Here is a 7500-nt window from a genome sequence, read left to right as displayed (position 1 = left end):
CATAACCAAATAATCAGAAGGCATGGATTCCGGTAAGAAACCAGCCCACCGAGAGTGATGTTTCAACGTTCTCGGGTTGTTCTGTTTCCAGGGTACGACAATGATCCTTCCGCAGGTTCACCTAAGGAAACCTTGTTACGACTTCCCCTTCCTCTAAATGATAAGGTTTAGTGGACTTCTCGCGACGTCCCAGACGGCGAACCACCCACGTCGCCGCGATGCGAACACTTCACCGGATCATTCAATCGGTAGGAGCGACGGGCGGTGTGTACAAAGGGCAGGGACGTACTCAACGCTAGCTTATGACTCGCGCTTCTTAGAAATTCCCGTTGAATACCAACAATTGTAATGATCTATCCCCATCACGATAAAATTTCAAAGATTACCCGGGCCTGTCAGCCAAGATGTGAACTCATTGAATACATCAGTGTAGCGCGTGTGCGGCAGAGAACATCTAAGGGCATCACAGACCTATTATTGCCTCAAACTTCCTTGGCCTAAACGGCCATATTCCCTCTAAGAAGCCGGCCGTGAAGGGATGCCTCCACGTAGCTAGTTAGCAGGCTGAGGTCTCGTTCGTTAACGGAATTAACCAGACAAATCGCTCCACCAACTAAGAACGACCATGCACCAGCACCCATAGAATCAAGAAAGAGCTCTCAGTCTGTCAATCCTTACTATATCTGGACCTGGTAAGTTTCCCCGTGTTGACTCAAATTAAGCCGCAGGCTCCACTCCTGGTGGTGCATTTCCGTCAATTTCTTTAAGTTTCAGCCTTGCGACCATACTCCCCCGCGAACCCAAAAACTTCGATTTCTCATAAGGTGCAGCGGAGTCCTAAAAGAAACATCCGCTGATCCCTGGTCGGCATCAGTTATGGTTGAGACTAGGACGGTATCTGATCGTCTTCGAGCCCCCAACTTTCGTTCTTGATTAATGAAAACATCCTTGGCAAATGCTTTCGCATTTGTTCGTCTTTCATAAATCCAAGAATTTCACCTCTGACTATGAAATATGAATGCCCCCGACTGTAACACCCCCGGACCGTCCTAGGACGGACTAAACCCAGAACGTCCGAAAGCGTCACAGGGGTGGCGAGTACCGCAACCAGACCAGTCAAAACTTCAAACAAATTCAAAGTCTCGACCAGTCCGACCACGATATCGCCCCTCTCGACCTCAGCCTAAGGCTTGCCAACCCGTACTTCGGTCAAGAGTTGTGTTAAGTTCGGACTAAACTAAATATCAGCGTTCAACGGGGATTTTAATAAACCAACATAATTTTATTAATTTTACAAAGTCGGGAACTCGACTAAAGTTTTCAAATACAAAACAAAGATAAAAACATCAAGTCAAACGGGTACCCATGAAAAGCAAAACAAGTGAAAACAGCAGCATCTCGCGCCTTGCAAACAACACCGGAAATCTACGCCTGGCCTCGTCCTCCGCACCCCGCTAACGCCCGATCCCCTAAGGTTACCTGCATAGAAGAGAGGGAGTGAGTAATCATAGATTACTCAGCGAGTTCCCAAAAACAACAACTAATCCCTCCCAACCCACGCTTAACAAACAAACAAGCAATCAAGCAATGCAATACGGAAAAATAAACATGCAACTACTAATGCAACTAAACATGAATGCAATGCAATAAAATAAACATGGGCTAATTAGTCTCGCCCCGAGACCTCTACACTAAACCCCAAACAACCTAGACTCGATCTAGACTCGATCTACACTACACAAAACAGAAACACACAAAGGATGGAGCCACATGCTACACATCCCGGGATCCCTTCACACCACGGAGCCCTAACTACTCCACCCTGAACACTCCCGACCACAAACACCAAGTCACATGACCGGAAAACATCACTCCGGGAATTGGGCTTCCCCCAATCTAACCCGGGCCGCATCGTCATGAAGCGCTCGTCCATGGGCGCGACCCACTTCACGTGACAAGCCTGTGGAGAGTAGGTCACTCCACCACTGGAGAATTGGGCTTCCCCCAATCTAACCCCAGGGTCCACACACATCAACGAAGAATTAGGCTTCCCCCAATCTAACTCCGAGATGGTCTCATGCTTTAGTCTAGGCGCAACACCAACCCGCATGAGGGAGCTCCGCCTCTAACCTCCATGCAACGTGCACCTAAACCAAAAGCACTACAAACACACAACAAACAAACACTCCCCCTAGTCTAGACTGAAATGCAAACACAACTAGCATGAGGGAGCTCCACCTCTAACCTCCATGCAACACTTAGTCTAGACTAGTAAAACTAAACAACCTAAAAGCGAGTGATAAACGTAGACTCTACCCAGCATAAGAGAGAGTCTAACTCAAATCTCTATGCAACCCCACTACACTACAATGCAATACAATGCATATGAACTAGCATGAGAGAGTTACACTCAAATCTACATGCTACACAACAACTATCATATGCAACTACAACTAACAATGCATGCATGAGTCTAAGAACTTAACAACAAAACACATGCAAGCAATCTAACATCCTAACAACACAATGCAAGCAATTATAAATAAACAATCAAGCATGGGGTCTACCAATCACCCACACACACACACATAACCGCAAAAGCGGTTTTAGCTTGAGAACCATTGCGGTTCAAGCTCTTCCACCTGCACACACACACGGTTAGTAATACACAACACACAACACACACAGAGGAACCCACCTAGGTCTTCAAGAACCGCAGCTAACTCCAAAAGCAAAAGACCTAAGGGTTTACCCGAAAACCAATTAAAAAGGGGTTAAGAGCTAAGAGGGGAAGGAAACTTATGAACGCAAATCCAAAGCCTTACCACCTCTCCTAGAACTTCAAAACAGATCCTAGACTAAGGGTAAGCACACGCAAAGCCTCCTATACTCACCTCACACACTTATAAAAATTTATCGGTTTTAAGCCATTTTCTCTCTCTAGAACAAACCACAAGATCGGCTGAGAGAGAAAGCTCTGGGGGTTTCTAACTTCTAAAACTGAACCTAAGGGGGGTATTTATAGCCAAAGGGAAGGATGGGAGTTCTTGACACATGTCTCCACACTTGTCACTATTTTTACCCCGAAATTCATGCATGTGGGTAAATACACTTAATCAACTCCTTTTCTTCTTAGCTTCTGGAAGGTCATTAGCTTTACCTTGAAGTTCAAGTGTACGAAATTTTAACTCCAAACTTGATTTGCAAGTCACTTTGCCACATAACCCATTTTTAAGGCAAAAATGAGCTATTTGCAAAACACATGGTAAACCTATGATCTAGGCTTGCTCCCCATTATTCCTGTAGACTATCTGATGAGCTGAATTGACCAATACATGCTCTCCTCCGTGCCTAACTTGCTTCTCACTCAAAATAATTTTCTCCATGAAGGGCTTTTTACCACTTTTGGTTAGTGGAGTGCTCCACTTACTTCAGACTTCAAATGAATGCTCCAGCCTGCTCCACTGCTTCAGTTGGGTCCTAAATGAATTTTAGATGTCGAGGTTTTGGTGTAGAAAATCATTTCTCCAGCCCATGTCTTCTTTGCCATTTATAGCCCATTTCGGGTATAAAATCGTCTTCTTGATAACTTCTTCTCTAGATGTCTTTTGCTCCTGATTTCTTCACTCAAAAATCTCTTGATTTATTCTACATCATGTCCAGGATTGGTGGAATTTTGCCTCCTCCACGTGGCATGCTCCTATTGGTTGCTTGGATGGGTTAAATGGACCAATAATGCACTTTCTCTCTCCTTTGACTTTCTTGACTTTCCAACTTCTGAGTTGACCTTCTCCAAACTTGTAGAAATGTAGAAAATACTCCTTTTAACTCCTTTGTCATGTTTGCACATCTTCATTTGGCTTCCTTAGCTCTTAGATAGCTTATCTCGACCATATCGGCAATATTCTTCTTCCTCCGGACCATCTTCATTTTGGCTTGCTCCAACTTCATTCTAGCTTGACCAAAAGTCTTATTTTATCCCCTACTGATGATTGAGATTGAGTCCCGCTTGATTTGCACACTTTGAAATTTCACCATGCTCGGCCTTGCCCGTTTCGAAGCTCCTCGACCAACTCTGGTTTCTACTCGACCATTCTTCATAATGTTTCGACCGAACCTCTATTTATGTCTTCATATGGCCTTGCATCCAATTGTAGCTTGATCTGCATCCGTTGACTTGCGTTGACTTGATACCCTAGACCATGGGTATTACATTCTCCCCTCCTTAAATGAATTCGTCCTCGAATTCACAAGGCACTTCTATCTTCTGCTACCATCTTCTGATATCTACTTCAGCTTCCTCGATCCGCTTCTTGATTCTCTGTTGCTGATGCAGCTATCTTCTTCTACCACCCGCTTCTTCCTTACTCCGGTTACCACCATTTGATATAAGTAAAATCTTCTACCATCATTCGCTCATATCACAACTGCTCCTTGTAGCACGATCGACTGGACTGCTTCATCCTTGTCTCCCCTCCTTAGGAAACGACTCCATCTTGATCTTCAACTCTTTGTTACTTCTCCGTTTATGCTCTCATCTTCAACTCTTCTCATCTTCTTCCTGTCTTATACTTAACTAGGCTTCATCTTCTTTCTTCTTGCCTTCACACTGTTTGGGCTTCACCACGACACTTCTTTGGATTGGTCTTCCTCTTGACATCTTTTCCATGACTCTTCGACTTCTGGGCTTCTTCAATAGCTTTAACTCCTGGAGACATCACCATATTGAACATCATACACTCTGACCTTCATGCTTCAGTTACTGCCTCCGTTGCTTCTTCACTAACTCGATCACTGACGACTCTGAATCTTCACACTGACGACGCTGAACTTTTGCACACTCACTGCTGATCTTCACCACGGTTGTCTCTGATTCTAGATCTTCCCCACACATGCACAAATCTTCTTGGTGACACTATGTCAAGGCTCATGTCTTCCCGACATTTACAACACATCTCATCTTTTGGCTATAAATAGGGTTGGTTTCCTAACTCTAGGGTTTACTCTAACCTAAACTAACAAGGCTTTCTAAAGCTAAACCTAACTACCACAACCTAGCAAGGGCTACTCACTAACCACGCTTGCTACCAGGACACACCGTCCACAACAAGGTTGCACACGCAACACTCAACAACACAGAACAAAACAAGCAAAGCAAAGCAAAGCAAAGAAAAGCAACTACAACTACAACTACAACTACAACGCCCAAGAAAAAGGATCAGCGTCCACTTACCTTTAGCCACCACGGGCTCTACCCTCAAGGCTCCTAGAAAGGTCAAGGTCTCTAAGGTTTGATCTTCCTGTTGCAGATGTGGCTGATCGAGCAGGGCTGGCTGGAGGAACGATGGAGATGGGTACGGTGCTGATTACGTTGGTCGTTGGGCAGTCTGCGATGAAGTGTCCACGAGTCTCACACGAACTGCAGATCAAATAAGCACTCAAGTCTGGATGACTCCTAATCCTGGTGCACTCACGAGTGTGATGGTTACTTGCTCCACACAAATTGCAATTTCCTCTGGTTGGAACGTCTTGAGAATTCTGAACATTTGCTGATGGTGCTCCACTGGTACTTCCCTTCTCTACTTGTCCTCCTAGAGTTCCATTTCTTCTGATCATTCCATTCTGAGTACTCTCCATCACCTGAACTTCCCTTTCGGTCTCTTGCCGAACTTCCATGTCAACTCCTATTGCTTCTGTTCCGGCTTCCTGATTGGTTGATGAAAACTCCATTGGCATTGGGAGTAATGGTACTCGTAGTATGGGTCGGATGTCTGCCCAATACTTTCCAGACTGAAATCGAGAGATCCTCCAAGTGTAAACGTTGGACTCCAAGCTGGCATCGGAACCCACGGACTGTTCTCTCGGGAACTGATGTCGATAATGTTGACGGCCACTGTACTGTCTGATGAGATCTCAATGATTTCCGGCGGTGGTGGTTTAATGATCTCCACGTCAGAGAAACTGATCTCCATTGCTTCCCATATCTCGTTGCCATAGCCGTAGTGGTAGTTGAATGAGTCGGATGATGCTTGCGGAAAGGCTCCTGAGAAAAAGTTCATACCCTCCAGATGATCAGATTCTTCTTCAATCTCGTCAAGTACCTCAGCTTCTTCAAACTCTGATGACCCTGTCACATGTGAACTCTCGCTGCTCTCAACCACATTCTCATCTTCAAAGTTGGAATCAGACTCTGAGTCGCTGGATGAGCTTGATTCGCTTGACCCATCATAACCTGCTGCTCCGGACGCTTGCCCAACTCTGCGTAACCGTACCACATTCCTCATCCTCGATCCACTCCCAACCTGTCGACTACCAACACCAGAAACTGCAACACAAGATAAGGGTAAGGTCCTAAATTCCCAAAACTGATCTAACATACCTAGTCCTAATCCTAAGCAGAGGACGTGCCAGTTCCCTAGTGATGTTGTTTGCGACTATTTTTGACTCGATAAAACATTTGAAAACCCGCAAACGAAAGCATGATTGGAACCACGCTCTGATACTACAGTCTGTAACACCCCCGGACCGTCCTAGGCCGGACTAAACCCAGAACGTCCCGGAAGCGTCACAGGGGTGGCGAGTACCGCAACCAGACCAGTCAAAACTTCAAACAAATTCAAAGTCTCGACCAGTCCGACCACGATATCGCCCCTCTCGACCTCAGCCTAAGGCTTGCCAACCCGTACTTCGGTCAAGAGTTGTGTTAAGTTCGGACTAAACTAAATATCAGCGTTCAACGGGATTTTAATAAACAAACATAATTTTATTTATTTTACAAAGTCGGTAACTCAACGAAAGTTTTCAAATACAAAACAAAGATAAAAACATCAAGTCAAACGGGTACCCATGAAAAGCAAAACAAGTGAAAACAGCAGCATCTCGAGCCTTGCAAACAACACCGGAAATCTACGCCTGGCCTCGTCCTCCGCACCCCGCTAACGCCCGATCCCCTAAGGTTACCTGCATAGAAGAGAGGGAGTGAGTAATCATAGATTACTCAGCGAGTTCCCAAAAACAACAACTAATCCCTCCCAACCCACGCTTAACAAACAAACAAGCAATCAAGCAATGCAATGCGGAAAAATAAACATGCAACTACTAATGCAACTAAACATGAATGCAATGCAATAAAATAAACATGGGCTAATTAGTCTCGCCCCGAGACCTCTACACTAAACCCCAAACAACCTAGACTCGATCTAGACTCGATCTACACTACACAAAACAAAAACACACAAAGGATGGAGCCACATGCTACACATCCCGGGATCCCTACACACCACGGAGCTCTAACTACTCCACCCTGAACACTCCCGACCACAAACACCAAGTCACATGACCGGAAAACATCACTCCGGGAATTGGGCTTCCCCCAATCTAACCCGGGCCGCATCGTCATGCAGCGCTCGTCCATGGGCGCGACCCACTTCACGTGACAAGCCTGTGGAGAGTAGGTCACTCCACCACTGGAGAATTGGGCTTCCCCCAATCTAACCCCAG

The sequence above is a fragment of the Raphanus sativus genome, chromosome 6 (assembly GCF_000801105.2).
Source record: "Raphanus sativus cultivar WK10039 chromosome 6, ASM80110v3, whole genome shotgun sequence".
NCBI lineage: Eukaryota > Viridiplantae > Streptophyta > Magnoliopsida > Brassicales > Brassicaceae > Raphanus > Raphanus sativus.
Note: the sequence above shows the minus strand (reverse complement) of the source record.